Source organism: Suricata suricatta, chromosome 10 (assembly GCF_006229205.1).
Source record: "Suricata suricatta isolate VVHF042 chromosome 10, meerkat_22Aug2017_6uvM2_HiC, whole genome shotgun sequence".
In the NCBI taxonomy this organism is placed as follows: domain Eukaryota; kingdom Metazoa; phylum Chordata; class Mammalia; order Carnivora; family Herpestidae; genus Suricata; species Suricata suricatta.
Genome location: NC_043709.1, coordinates 4410318 through 4426616, shown reverse-complemented (window position 1 = coordinate 4426616; position 16299 = coordinate 4410318).

The following is a 16299-nucleotide window of genomic DNA, read 5'->3' as shown; positions in this document are numbered from 1 at the left end:
CGGCGGGCGGGCCTTGCGCTCGGGACCCGCTGGTTGCCATGGAGACCGCCCGCTCCAGGTCGCGCGGCGGCGGCCGAAGCCCCGCCCCGGAAATGGCGCGCACAGCCCCGCCTCCCAGGGCTACCCCTCGGCGACCTTCTGCAGCAGCCAATCAGCGACCTCCGGGGTTGCTCTTCTTTTATTATTGGGATAGAGGCCTTTCTGGTTTTGGAATTCTCCTAAGGCTGCGAGTAACGGTCTTTTTGTTTATGTTATAATTATATATATATATTTTAATTTTTAATATTTATTTATTTTTGAGAAACACAGAACATGAGCAGGGGAGGGGCAGAGAGAGAGAGAGGGAGAGGGAGACACAGAATCCGAAGCAGGCTCCAGGCTCTGAGCTATCAGCACAGAGCCTGTTGCGGGTATCGAACCCACCAACCGTGAGATCATGACCTGAGCCAAAGTCTGACGCTTAACTGACTGAGCCACCCAGGTGCCCCAGTAATTATATATTTTTGATGATGCTTACTTTTCATATTGTAACTTAGATACTGTAAGGTTTGATAGATGGAGGCAGAGGCGAGAAGAAAGACAGAGACCAAGTTATGGAGACAAGAAGGCCTTTATTGGAGTCTGCAATTCCCGGGCAAGGTTCCGTGACTCTGGAGCGGGGAGTCAGGGAAGTCGTGCGTGCGAGGTACGGGAGAGCAAGGTGTTTTATGGGCGCAAGAGTTCCGGGTTTGAGCTCAGGTGGGCAGATAGCCAAGTAGGGGCATCTTTGGACGGTGGCTGTCCCCTTTGGTGGGGTGGGGGACGCTGGAATCCATGGTGAGGCATTCCAGTTTGAGACAGTCCAGATCGGAGAGTGTGGGTTGTTGGTCCCTGGGCGTGCCTGGAACTATTATCTGACCCACAATAAAATGGCCGCTGGTGCCTTTCAAATGGCTCTGATCGGTCCAGGTTTGCAGGTGGGGGTTGTCAGTGCTCGCAGCTCTCCGAAGCGAAGTGGCCGCTCGGTTGCCTTCCCATGGCAACTCTTACAGATACAAATTCAATGAAACACATATTCATTGTAGCAACTTTTGATGTCAGAGTCTTAAAAAAACACTTGGTATCACTCAGAGTTCCTTGTCCTGAAGAGAACGAATAGCAAAATTTCTGTAGCCCCGCCCTGTCATTTTTTTCTTTGATATATTCTATTACAAAATATTACTTTGTGTACCTTCTGAACTATTTCCTAACTGTGAGGTTTGAGCATTTTCCTATTAAAGATATTTCAAAAGCATGACTTTCAACGATAGCCTAGTGTTCCACTGAAATCGCATGCCACAATTTATTAACCCCTCCCCTCTTGATAGATCTCTTATTTCCCGATGGAGATTTTATAAACCAGACTTGTATATACAGCCCAGCCCTTCTCCTGACAATTCTCCAGGGTAATCGCCAAGGAGTGAAATTACTGGGCCAAAGAGTATGAGCCATTTCAAAAACTCAGGGTCTGGATGCTTTTCCCCGCTTGACCTTGCTGTGCTGCTTTGGAGTGGACATTCCAGGCTGGGCACAGCTGGCGAGAGAAGACACCCAGCGTGCCAGTCTTTCCATTTGCTACAATGAACATGTGTTACGCTGAAGGTCCGGGACACTGCCCTCCTCAGGCTGTCCTGGGACAGGATCAGCTTTCTCACACCCGCCCAGCTTTCACCTGTTTTCAGTGGGACTTGGAGCATGAGTGTATCAGTAGTTGAAGAGGGGATTCTGGCTGTGCCCGCAGCTGTGTGAACCTCAATATGCCAAAGGGTGTACTTTGTGTGACCAGCTGACAATTTCTAGGATACAAGGCAAGAGAGGAAAGAAAGGAGATGGTGTTTCTTGAAACTGCCTTCATGAGATCTCCCAGAGGAGATGGGGTCACGAGCTGCACTCATCTTGACTAAAGTCAGTGACTTCAAAGGCAGAACTTGGCCTGGAGTGCTGTACCCTTCCCACGTCTTCCAAACACACGCAGGAATCCCCGTCTGCTCCTGTGAGTCTCTCTGTCCTCAGGGGATGTGGGACCCCCGCCCTATCCCATATTGCTGAACATGGTACACCGGAGGAGGTGTCTGCTAGGGTTTCAGGTACTGAATCGTACACTGCAAGTCTTACATTCCCAGGTGTATTGGATATTAGGCGTACCTTGACTTCCGAAATGATAAAACATGAGTTTGAAGAAACATCTAATTTATTTGTATTTCACATTATTTCAAGTAGGATATAAAATGGCATCACATAAAAACAGTGACATAAAAATTAAAAGAACTTTAAAAATAAGAAAAGCAGGGGCAGAGCATTTGGCTTCTGACCCAGACAATCACTTGGTCACGCTCACGCTCTGAGAAGCCGTCCCTGCTACAGACGCAGAACAACGATAAACTGTCCGAAGAAAGTATGGAGAGGATCTGGCCGGGCCCAGAAACAAGACCAACTCCGCTGAGATCCAGAAACACAAACTGCTGCGTGTTGATCAGTCCGCGGGGCTGCTGGGCCCTAGGTCCCCAGACATAACAGGGCCATAAGGCTGGCAACGGAACCAGGCTTTCTCTTTGGAGCTAGGGGAGTGAGGGGTCACCTGTATGTCAGAAAGGAGTCTGGAAAATCTACTTTAACCATTTCATGGGGCCACAGCTTCTGTGAAGGTAGCGCCCTGGGACCAGGAAGGACACACAGCACCGTGAATCTCATGACCCCTGGTTTTGACAAGTGGGCTCTAGAAGGCCAGGAAGGGTGAGGTACCACCAGTATAAAACATGTTCCGTACTGGAGGCCGGGCACTGTGAGAGCAACCCCAAACTGCGGAACCGGGCAGCAAGGGGGCTCCCGGGAGTCGGAGGGAGGAGAGTTGAGTACACAGAGAATAAAACACACACGCACGCATGCAGGCGCGCGCGCACACACACACACACACACACACACACACACACACACAATGCAAAAGCAGCCTTTTACCCAAAAATGAACCTAGAACTCAAAACTAAAGCTTATGAAGACATTGAATGCTAAGAATATTGGCCACCAAAAGTTTTATAAATTAACTCTAAATGAAATTAAAGTAATAGAACAGGCTTGGAGAAAAAAAGACCCTAAAGGAAGTATGTTTAAGATCCTCAATGAGGATAATGTAGGAATAACATTTGTAAAAAGAACAGACATTGGGAATGGGTCAGGAAGGCAAAAATGTCACGGGATGCAGTGGCTATGAAAAATACCTTTTATTTTTTTATATATTTTTTAATGTTTTATTTTTGATACAGAGAGAGACAGAGCATGAGAGGGGGAGGGGCAGAGAGAGAAGGAGACACAGAACCGGAAGCAGGCTTCAGGCTCTGAGCTAGCTGTCAGCACAGAGCCTGATGTGGGGCTCGAACCCACGAACGTGAGATCTGACCTGAGCCGAAGTTGGAGGCCTAGCCGACTGAGCCCCCAGGTGCCCCGAAAAATACCTTTTAAAAGGCAATAAAGTCAACTTCCATTTCCAGGAAGATGGAGCTTTTTCAGCAAAGCACAACAGAAAATAAGATGAACAAAGAAAAGAGAGAGAGAGACAGAGACAGAGAGAGACTTTCCAAAGTGGAGAGAAAAAGGCAGATGGGTAGGTGGCTCAGGACGCAAGGACCGACACAACAGCGAGTCCCCGAGAGATTTGCATCATGTGTCCCAGAGCTGGAGAAACTGGCGACCTGGAAAACGCCAAGGGTGCAGACAGAAACATTCTCCGCAAAAGCCTCCTCTCTCTCAGGCCAGAGAACCAGGAAAGATACAGCCTAAGAAGATAGAAAACTTTTAGACAATAATCAAACTCCCCAAAGTCAAAGACAAAGAGAGAATCTTGAAAGCAGCAAGAGAGAAGCAAGTGATTAAGTAAAAAGTGTCATCAATAAAATGAACATCTGGCTTCTCATCAGAAGCCGTGGCAGCCAGAAGGCGGTGGGAGGCTGGATTCAAAACGCTGAAAGAAAAGACTATCAACCAAGAATTCTATATTCAGCAAAACCAGCTTTCAAAAATGAAGGAAAAATCAGGACATTCCCAAGTAAATAAAAACTGCAGACCATTCGCCACCAGTAGACCTGCTCTATGAAAAATAATAGAGTTCTCAAAAATATGTAAAAGACACAAGAAAATTAAAAATGGTACACTACAAAATATCCGCTTCATGTGAAAGAAGGCAGTAATGGAGGAAGAGAGAAACAAAAAATAGAACATATAGAAAACAACAAAACAGCAGATGTAAATGTTACCTTATCAACAAGATAGTAAACATAAATGAATAAAATACTCCAGTTGAAAGGCCAAGATTAGAAAGTGGAGTTTTTAAAATTTTGATTTTTTTTAATGTTTATTTATTTTTGAGAGAGAGACAGAGACAGAGTGCAAGCCAGGGAGGGGCAGAGAGAGAGGTAGACACAGAATGTGAAGCAGGCTCCAGGCTCTGAGCTGTCAGCACAGAGCCCGACGCGGGGCTTAAACCCACAAACAGCAAGATCGTGACCTGAGCCAAAGTTGGACGCTTAACCGACTGAGCCACCCAGGCGCCCCACAAAATGGAGTTTTTAAAATGAATCAACTCAATGCTGTCTGCAAAAGGCACACTTTAGATTCAAAGACACAAATAAGTTGAAAGTACATGAATGGAAAACGATATGAAAATAACCAAAAGAGGGGCACCTGGGGGGCTCAGTCGGTTGAGTGTCTGACTTCGGCTCAGGTCATGATCTCACAGTTTGTGGATTCAAGCCCCACATCACACTCGCTGCTGTCAGCAAAGAACTTGCTTTGGATCTTCTGTCCCCCTCTCTCTGCCCCTTCCCTGATCACTCTCTCTCTCTCTCTCTCTCTCCCTCTCTCTCTCTCAAAAATAAATAAACATGTTTTTAAAGTAGCCAAAAGAGAACTGGATTGGCTATGCCAATATCAAACAATATAGACTTTAACACAAAAATTGGTAATAGAGAAAAGAGGGACATTTTGTAAAGATAAAAAGATCAATCCAGTGAGACAACAAATATGAACACATATGCACCTACCAACAGAGCCTTCCATTTCAAACCCTATCTACAAAGGTAGAGCAAACAAGAATTAGCCCAGTTCAGTCCAGAAATAGGCCCTAACATTTACAGTCAACTCATTTTCAAAAAGAGGGCCAAGAAAGAATAGTCTTTCCCAGACAACTGGCTATCCATAGCAAAGAATTAAGCTAGTTCCCCTCCCTCATACCTTATACAAAAATTAACTCAAAATGGATCAAAGACCTAAATATAGGGGTTGAAACTATAAAACTCTTAGAGGAAATGCTAGTACTAAATCTTTGGAACCTTGGACTGGGGAATGGTGTCTTACATACGACACAAAGTACAAGCAACAGAAGAAAAAACAAATTGGATTTTACCAAAATTAAAAACTTTTGTGTTTCAAGAGATGCTAGGCAGAAGGTGAAGGGGCGCCTGGGTGGCTCAGTCAGTTAGCATCCGACTTCTAGCTCAGGGCATGATCTCAGGGTTCATGAGTTTGAGTCCTACATTGTCTTGTCTGCTCTCAGCCGGCTTTGAATTCTCTGTCTTCCTCTCTCTCTGCCCCTCCCTTGTTCTCTCTCTCTAAAATAAAGATAAACGTTAATAAAAAAAAAAAAGGAAAGTGAAAAGATAACCCACAGAATGGGAGAAAATATTTCCAAATTATATTTCTGATAAGGGTGTAATGTCCAGAATGTATTTTAAAAAAAAACCTCATAACTCAATGGTAGAAAGACAACCCAATTTCTTAAATGAAGAAAATACTTCAGTAGATATTTCTACAAAGACAATATACAAATGGCCCATAAACACATGAAAAGATGTTAAACATCATTAGTCTTTGGGGAAATGCAAATGAAAGCCACAAAGAGCTCTCACTTTACACCCTCTAGTATTACTATAATTTAGAAGATCGATGCTAACAAATGCTCTTGCAGATGTGGAAACATTGGAGCCGTCATCCGTTGCTGGCGGGAATGTCAAGTGGTGCAGCTACTGTCAGCCCGTTGGGCAGTTCAGTGCCTCAAAAAGTTAAACATAGAATTTTCATATAACCCAGAAATGCCATTCTTAGGCATATGCCCAAGATAATTGAAAACATGTGTCTACACAAACACATGGAAACGAATATTTGTAGAAGCAATATTTATAACATTTTTTAGGGCATAACCAAGCCACACGTCCACCCACGGATGAATGGATAAACACGTGGTATCATTGTACAATGGAATATTGACTGGCCACAAAAAGGAAAGAAGCCTTATACGGGCCACAACATGGGTGAACCTTGAAAGCGTTACGCTGAGTGACAGAAGTTAGATACAAAGACCATATGTGTATGACGTTACTTCTATGACGGGTCCATGACAGGCAAAGGCATAGGGATGGGAAGTATTTGAGTAGCGTTTGCCAGATTCTGGGGAGGGGACGGGAAAGGGGAATGACAGCTGGTTGGAACGCGGTTCCTCTTTGGGGCAACGAAAATTTGGGGTTAGTGTTGACGGTTGTACAACCTTGTAACTATACTGAAAACCACTGCAAAGTATTCTTTTTGTTTCTCTTTATTTTTTTAAGGATTTTCTCTCTCTATTGCTCTCTTTTATTTTAGAGAGGAAGAGAGCACATGAGAGCACGGAGAAGTGGGGGGAGAGAGAGAGAGAGAGAGAGAGAGAGAGAGAGAGAGAGAATCCCAAGCAGGCTCCGTGCAGGGTAGAGCCTGACTTGGGGCTCAACCCTGCAACCCTGGGACCATACGCTGAGCTGAAATCAAGTCAGATGCTCACCTGACTGAATCACCCAGGTGCCCCAAATTCCCTTCTTTTTTAAAGAGAATTTTATAGCGGCACCCGGGTGGCCTAGTCGGTTAAGTGTCCGACTCTTGATTTCTTCAGCTCAAATCATGATCTCATGGTTCATAAGTTCGAGCTCCGAGTCGGACTTTACACTGACCGTGCAGAGCCTGCTTGGGATTCAGTCTCTCTCTCTGTGTCTCTCTCTCTCTCAAAATAAATAAATATACAGTGAAAAAAGAGAATTTGATAGTATGTGAATTATATCTCAAAAAAATCAACCACCATTCATGATCAAACTCACAGAAAAAAATGAGTCCGGAGGAAAACTTTCTCAACTTGACAGGGAGGATCTACAAAACCCCTCTAGCTAACTTTGTACATAGTAGTTGAAGGCTGGCAGCCTTTCCCCCAAGACTGAGAGCAAGGCAAAGATGTCCCCTCACCATCTTTACTCAACATCATGCTGGAAGTTTGGCCAGAGCAAGGAGGCGAAAAAGGAAATCAAAGACATGCAGATTGGAAAGGAAGAAATAAACCTGTCACTTGCTATTTGCGGTTGGCATGACTGTCTACATAGAAAATCGTAAGGCATTTGTCAAAACAACGGTACCTTCCTAGAAGTAATAAGTGGGTTCAGCAGGGTCACAGGATACACGATGAACGGAAAAAATCAATTTCATTTGTATACATTGGCAATGAATGCTCGGGCAGCAACAGTAAAAATCCAATACCAGGTGCAATCACTCTTATGTAAATCTAACGAAATATGTATTGGATTCGTATGCAGAAAACAGCAAATACTGGTGAAAATTTTTTCTTAAAAATTAAAAAGTGGCACCTGAGCGGCTCAGTAGGTTAAGCGTCTGTCTTCGGCTCAAGTCATGATCCTGAGGTCTGTGAGTTCGAGCCCTGCATTTGGCTCCGTGCTGACAGCTCAGAGCCTGGAACCTGCTTTGGATTTTGTGTCTCCCTCTCTCTCTGCCCCTGCCCTACTCATGTTGTTTCTCTCTGTCTCAATAATAGATAAACATTAAAAAAAAGAAAATGTTTTCTTTGTGAAGGACCCTTTTACGAGGACGCAAGTTCAAGGTAGAGATGGGAGACAATATTTGTGGACCACATGTTTTTACAAAGGACTAGTATCTAGAACACAGAAAGAACTCTCAAGACTGAAAAGGAAAACAGCCAACAATCCAATTATAAAATGGACCAAAGACGCGAACAGGCACTTTACCCAAAAGGATATGCAGCTGGCAAATAAACACGTGAAAAAGCGTCTACCATCCTTAGCCATTAGGGAAATGAAAATCAGAGCCATAACGAGGTATCACTGCACACATATAGAATAGCTATTAAAAAATAGCAATAATACCAAACTCCAGTGAGGGTCCAGAGAAACTGAATGCGTTGCTGATGTGAACGTAAATGGTGCAACCACTCTGGAAAAGTCTGGCAATTAAGAAAAACAAACAAACCCACTGAAACCTAAGCCATACAGCCCAGGGTTTGCACTCTGGACACTATCCCAGAAGCTGAACACTCAGGAAGCATTAGGGTCCAAGGGGAGGGGTGTGGCTGCAGAAGGACATCGGGAGGGTCTCCTGTGTCTTGTCTATGTCGGCGTCAGGATCCTGGGTATGTTGTTGCCCCGTGATTTTGCAAGATGGTGCCAGTGGGGGAAACTGAGTAAAGGGAACCGCAGGTCCGCCTGTGTTATTGCTCACGACGGCGTGGGAAGGCGCTTTGGTGGGGAATTCATCACTGAGCGTGCAGTCAGGGCGTCTCTTCTGATGCCTTCAAGTGGGATGTCAGGCTGGCCCCGGAATTCTGGGGAGAGGTCCCTTGGGAAGTCAGTAGGAGAAGGGAGGAGTCCGAAGCCAGGAAGAGAGAGAGCACAGAAATGAGGAGGGAGTCAAAAACTGTGCCGTCTTGGGGCACCTGGGGGGCTCAGTGGGTTAAGCGTCTGACTTCCGCTCAGGTCATGATCTCAGGGTTTGTGGGTTCGAGCCCCATGTCAAGCTCTGTGCTGATGGCTCAGAGCCTGGAGCCTGCTTCAGATTCTGTGTCTCCCTCTCTCTGCCCCTCCCCCACTCCCAACTCTCTCTCTCTCTCAAAAATAAATAAACATTAAAAAAAAAAAGAATTGTGCAGTCCATGGGTGCCAGAGTGGCTCAGTGGGTTAACCATCCGGCTCTTGGTTTCAGCTCAGGCCATGATCTCACTCACGGTTGGTGAGTTCGAGCCCCGCGTCAGGCTCTATGCTGACTGTCTGGAGCCTACGTGGGATTCCCCCTCTTCTCCCTCTGTCTCTGCCCCTCCCCCTCTAGCTTGCTCTCTCACAATAAACAAACACACACACAAAGAATTGTGCAGTCCACAGTTTAGGGGCCTCGGAAATCGGGAGGAGCCTGCTGACGAGTGGCCCAAAGGGTAGAAGGAAACCAAGTTTTGGCGTCCAGAAGGGGTCGGGTTGGTCACTCGTGTCAAAGTGTTTGCATGGACAGGTCACCCATGAGGTGCTTGTGAGAGTCAAACACGTTGCTCAAGATAATGAAATCAAGGCATTTCCTCAAACAGTTTTCGTAGTACTGATGGACCTGTGACCGTGGCCAAGAGTCTGATACTTCCCAAAGCACACGTTTTTCTTCAATGTGGTCTTATTATTCTTCATTTTGCCATAAGATCGCTTGCAGCCTCACTCAGAGTCGCACTCCGTGGTTGTAAATTTAAATCTGTGGACATCTTCCATGAACTCTTCTTTGCAGGCTACACAATTAGGATAATCTTCTTCCGACAGGTGCTAGAGTACAGCTAAGCTCAGAAAAACGCTGGTAAGTGGAGAACACTCTCAATTCTATTTTTTATTGAAATATAGAAATATTCCAGCTCAAGTATCTCCACAGTTTATCCATTTTGACTCCAGCCTGGGTACCATTCTGCAAACACTACTTTTATAAGCCAAAACATGTCCCACTCAACATGTGTTTGTTATATATTTTTTAAAGTGTTGTTTTTATTTATTTTGAGAGAGAAAGAAAGAGTGTGAGCAGGGGAGGGGCAGAGAGAGGGAGAGAGAGGATCTCAAGCAGGCTCCGCGCTGTGGGCACAGAGCCCGATGTGGGGCTCGAACCCACGAACCAGGAGATCATGACCCGAGCCGAGATCAAGAGTCGGACAGTGCACGGACTGCAGCCATCCAGGCGCCCCCGTTTGTCATTTTTTTTTTAATGTTTCTATCAAATTTAGATGCTGCAACATTGTAGGCCGTCTTGATTTCCTTCCGTTCCAGTAGGGAATGTAAATTGACCCAATTAAAACTAGGAATCTCAACTAGATTTGAGATATTCCAAAAACGATGGAATTTGAAAATCAGACCTTGAACAAACACCCTTTGGCGCCCTCAGCATTTAATTTCTCCAGCACCAGCCCCTGTAGGGATGCATTTCCACCGTTCCGTGTCAGCAAGAACCGTTTCTAATAATTAACAATTCACAAAAGCTTCAAAGCTCATGATTCTTGGCACCCATCAACGGATATTTAGATTAAAGATTTCCAATGGGTTTTGAACACAAGGCAACAAAAACTTAGAGGACTCATTTTCCAGAAGTTCAATCCCACTCTGGGGTATTGGGTTCATATGCAAAGTAGGTCTTGGAGGGCTCCAGCATTTTGAGGGGCTGATTCATGATGGCACAGAAGACAGGAAGGACACACCAGGAACCTGAAGTCTGTTTTTGCAGTCCACATGAACTTGGTCACAGGAAGGCTCACAGCCTAATCTCTCTGCGTGTATATAAAAATAGTTGTTAAGTGTTGACAACTCCAGCTTCTACTCTGAGAACCTGTAACCAATTATTTGGACGCCATCAACCTCAAACCCATCTGCGTTCCAAAGATATTTTAATTTAGCGGAAACATTGCCTTGTCTCGGGACGCCACGGTGAATCATCTCTAATGTTATTAAACTCTTGTCATTTACCTGGGACTGAGCACTTTTGTTTCCTGCTTGGACGCAGGCTGGCATCAGTCTCTTTGGAAAACAACCCAGCAGGAACTGCGCAGAGCTAAAGTCCAGCCCCTGGATCTCACGCATGAGCGCCCTGGGAAACCCAGGTGACACTGGTCACAGAGCTGATGTTCATCCTAGCAAAGACCTGGAGACCACACAAACACCCATCAGCCGTAGACTGGAAAAGTGAAATGCAGTAATGCACAGCAGTGACGCTCCAATTTTATGGTACATCAGAGCACCTGGAAGGGCTGATCACCCACCCAGAGTTTCTAATTTATTCTGCAGGTCTGGGGGGAGGCACGAATTTGCATTTCTTTTTTTTTTTTTAATTTTTTAATGTTTATTTATTATTGAGACACAGAGAAGCAGAGCATGAGTGGTGGAGGGGCAGAGAGAGAGGGAGGCACGGATTCTAAAGCAGGCTCCAGGCTCTGTGCTCTGTGCAGGGCTCGAACCCACAAACCATGATCATGACCTGAACCGAAGTCAGACGCTTAACTGACTGAGCCACCCAGATGCCCCATGAATTTGCATTTCTAACAAGGTCACTCTGAGGCTGCTGTTCTGGGGACCCTGATTTAAGAGCCACAGATGCAAAGCAATGACAGTCAGTGAGCCCCCCCCTCCAGCTGGCCTTGGAGACTGAGTGGGGTGTCAGGTTTGTGCCCTGGCAGGAGGGGAGCCCTTCCCCCAGGAGTATCTGTTACAGACAAGGCAAATGTCCAGAGTCATTTACTAGCTAATCCTGTTTGTCCCTCCACATAAGAGAAGCTTTTGAGGTTATAAATTTCCCTCTACATACTGCTTTAGCTGCATCCCTCTAGTTTTGATGTTTAGTAGTTTTGTCTTCATTCTATTCTTTTCTAAGTTTCATCACTGTTTAATCTTTGACCCATGAATTGTGTGGAACTGTGTTCTTTACTTCCAATCCTGGACTTTTATAGTTACCTAGAGATTATGTCTTCAAGCCTAAACGCATTTTGATCAGAGAAGGATCTAGTTTGTGGTCCATTTTCACAAATACCCATGTGTGTTTGAAAAGAATTTGTATTCTACAGTTGTCTGGTGTTGGATTCTGTATATGTCCTTTAGGTTAAGTTTTGTGATTTTGTTGTTCAACTATTCTCTATTTATCCTAAATTTTCATCTACTTAATCTAACAATTGCTAAGAGAAGTGTCTTAAAAGTTCCCAATGTTGGTGGATTTATCTCATTGTAATTCTATCAATTTTTGATTTATGTGTTTTGTGGTTCTATTATTAGGTACCTATGAATTTTTCATTGTTGCATATTTCTAGTTAATTGAGTTGTTTATCCTTTTGAGTGGCACTTTTAATCTTTGGTAAATGCTTTATATTAAAATCAATTAACCCGCTATTGATATGACTACAGATTTCTTTTAGTGAGTGGCACTCAATTTTTCTGTGCCTTTATGTCTTTGATGTATCTATTGTTAATAGCATGTAGCTACATTTATTTTTAAAATCCACGATGACAATCTTTACCTTTTGGCTATAGAATTTGCAAGGTTACTTTATTTACATTGATTGTCATTACAGTCCTGTTTGGATTCATTTCTGCCAATGCATCATATGTTTTCAAATTCAATTCTGCCTTTTTCTATCCTTCCTTGACTTCTTTCAGGTTCAGTTTTTCCTCTTCCCATTTCCTCCCTGTATTAATGTGGAAGTCCACTGTTTTTCTTCCTTCGCTGGTTACCCGAGTCACTGTAATAAAGAATTCTGAAATTCACCACGGTCTGTACTTTCTGAACAACACAAGAACTTTAACCCACCTTAACTCTGAACGCTGGTCTCCTGATCTTATAACTGATGATGGGTGTAAACACATACAAAACTTTCAACCCCACAAAATGTTCTTCTCCTGTGTAATCAGTTTTGTTTGGATTTACCCCGTCCTTACTCATCATTCTTTCTAATTCATCTGACCTTCCACTAAAAAGTACTTTCCCTCCACTAGAGATCTCTCTAGTGAAGGTATATTGAGTCAAATTCCTGCAGTTTTAAAAAAATGTTTGAAGATGTCTTTATTTGACCTTCATTCTTAAAAAGCAGTTTTGCCAAATAGACAGCTAATTTCTTTCTTTTTTTTTTTAGCTAATTACTTTCTGCCTATTGAAGATACCTTCTACTGTTTTCAGATTACCACTTTTGCTAGTGAGAACCTCCCCTCCCCCTCCTTCTCCTCTCTCTCTCTCTCTCTCTGACACACACACACACACACACACACACACACACACACACACACTTCCTCTCCCTCCTCCCAAGAGGTTGATATTGTAATTATGGTTCAACTAATATGCTTGTGTCCGTCCTCTCTCCTGCTTCAGATCTCACTTCTGTTGCCTGCACTCCGTTCTCTGTGCCCTTTGCAGTCACGTCTGTTAAAAATCCATCCTTTTTAATGGCATGCCAAGCGAGTTTGAGGAGGAAGGCTAGGAAATGGTGTGGGATTCACAGATCACCTCCAGCATCCCAATTTCCCCACCCATTTTTATCTTGCTTACTGAAGGCACAGCATTTCCATAATCTTAAAACACATCATTTTTCAACATGTAAATGTTTCTGAGATGGGTGTCATAGATCTGGCCAGTCCCCCCGCCTAGGGTGGGGCATTGGGGGACCAATCGTCCCCAGAACTTTCCATTTCAGAGCAGGCTGAGTCGGCCATTTTGCACAGGGCACCCGGGTTGCAGAGGCCAGAGCTGTGAGCACAGCTTCCCTCGCTGACTGCTCACCCTCATCATCACCTCGGGGACCTGTGGACATTGCTAGTGTCACAGGCTTTTAGGTTTGAACCCAAATCTGATCCCACGTTAATTTTGCTGACAAGTGAAAGTCACACTGTGTGTTTCTCCTCCCAGCACTCAGCTCTAGAGGTCAAGTCTCTCTTCTGCTTCTCTGCACACCAAAAGCGGGGGGTGGGGAGGGGCTGGGGGAGTTCCCACACCAACTGCTTCTCCGGCTCCTGGGAGGCACTGTCTGGTGCAATGTAACTGGGCTCTGACACCACAGCTTAGGACTCAGTCCCCAAGACTGCCCCCTGCTTCAGATGCCAGTTAGAAGTTCACATTGTCACGTGTGCTTATGACTGACCTGCCGTAAATCGGAGGCTCCCACAGCCTGCTCCTCGGGGTCAGGAATTTCGAGAGCAGCTCACAGCACTCAGGAGAACAGCTAACTCACTAGATTCCCAGTGTGTTACGAAGGATGTGACTCAGGGACGTCCAGACGGAAGAGATGCGGAGGACAAGGGCTGGGGGCACGGCGGAGTCCGGTTGCAGCAGGTCCAGGGCTCCCCGAAGGATGGACGGTGTCGGCGAAAAGGGGAGGGATGAGAGAGCCATGAGTTCCTTTCTGATCACCAGGCAGGCATCTCTGCACTGACCTGAGAGCCAGCTTTATTCATGGGGAAAATGTATGGGGCCAGCACAGAAGTGGCGTTTGACTTAGACATTGATTTCTGATGACAAATTCTTTGGTATGTAAAAATTTCCCAAAACATAGATTGGTAGAAGACTCATGCATAATCTTTATCCCTAGTGATTGGTGTAGGTGACTAGATGCTTATCACATGGGGAAGGAAGGGATCTTCAGCATTCAAATACAAGGCAGTGTTTTTAGCACAGCAAAGGTGAAAGTTAGTTCTTCCTGAGCAGGGTCAAGAGCCTGTTTTCTTGAGGGGACGAAAAACAGGTTTCTCAGGAAATGTAATATTTGCTCCCGTAATCACAGAAGAAGAAATTCCTATAATAAGTTCCTTCACAAGGTACAATTAGCATATTTTTAGGATAAGGGGACAAGTTACTCCTGACCAGTCAGCAAGGCGCCTTGAGGGTTGGTGCTCAAGCAAAAATAATTGAGTTGTGGGTAGACATCTGTTGCCATCTGATGGCGGGAGGCCTTGCAAACCCGCCTTACCTCACAAGAGTTTTCTCAACTTTAGTGAGTTCAGAAGTGGCCTCGAGCAGGGGAAGGAGCGGGAGAGTCCATGTCCTCTCCGGGCGCACCACCCTCCCAGCACCTCCCCATGTGCAAGCTTTTTGAAAACCCCATACTTTGGGGATTTTTATGGCAGCTTCATTCCAGAGGCACAAGTGACCAAATCATTGATCATTAGTGATCGACTCGACTTCCAGCTCCTCTCCCCAACTGTCAAGTCACCAGCCCCCTTCCTTTGGTGCTTTCCGAAAGTCACCCCATTCATTTGTACAAACTCTGTGTGGCTGCAAGAGTCTTCTTATAAACCACAAGGCGTTCCTTGCACTCCTCTCCCGTGCGTCTCTTAGGAAACTCAAGAGTCTTAGGAGCTCTGAGCCAGGAACTGAGATCGAGCCCAAACACATATCTCTTCTTATAAATCACAATATTATAAATGTCAGAAATCACAGTAAGACAAAAGGATAAAGCAGTAAAACCAAACATTCTGTCTGGTTGGTTCCCTCATATGACCTAGAAAAGTCCTGAGTTGTCCATATGGAAATAGAGCCCAGTGCAGAGCAGCTCGTGTGACCAGCAGCTCAATCACAAGTCGGTGTTTCCACTTTGATGGGTTTCTTTCGGGTCTTTTAATTCGAGGCTCATATTTGAAGCTATGTCTGGATCAGTATCAGTCAGCTATAGGCATAAGAGTGCTGCATAACAAAATACCCCAAACCTTAGCAGCAGAGAACACTAATCATTTATTGTCTCTCATATGCCTGTGGTTGGCCGGAGGGCAGCTGACAAGGACCTTGCAGCAGGTGTGCCCAATCCAGGGGTGCTCTGCCTATGTTTATTCAGGGGGAGTGCAGGCGGGAGAGGCAGCAGATGCCCAAGGGGAAGCCATTTTCATGGGATGGCAGACCCAAAAGTGGTAAGCCCCCTTCACAAGCACACTCAACCCTTTACTGCGGCACCTCCACTAGTATCCATCCGACCACAGCAAGTCACATGGTGAAGCCTAAAGTCAAGGAGCAGAGACTAGTCATCCACCATGGAGCCAAAGCAGGTCACATGATCAGGTCCAGCATCCATGAGGCAGCGGAGAGACCTCACTCACGGAGATGGGAGCAGGGAGTGAAGATTCCGGAACAGGCACTGATCTCAGCATCTTTACTCACAGCCTGTCTCTCTTACGTGGCTGTCCTGTGACCAACCCTCCAGAAGGATTGCCTCTGTCTTTGAAGTTCTTCCCCTACATCCCACCAATGAATTTTGTTACTGCTTCTTACCTTCTATTCCATGTCCGACCATCCCAAACATATTGTCTGACTTCTGTGAGTTTATTCCTGAGCTACTGTAACAGACAGAAAGACTGAAAGTTCATTGTGTGGGATTCCCCGTCCTTGTTCCACACCTGCCTATGCATTAAAGACAGGCGATGTTGCCAAATCTCCCAGGAGAGATCCGGAAGTCCCAGGATGCTGGTGGGAAGTGCCATTCCCACACCTATTACA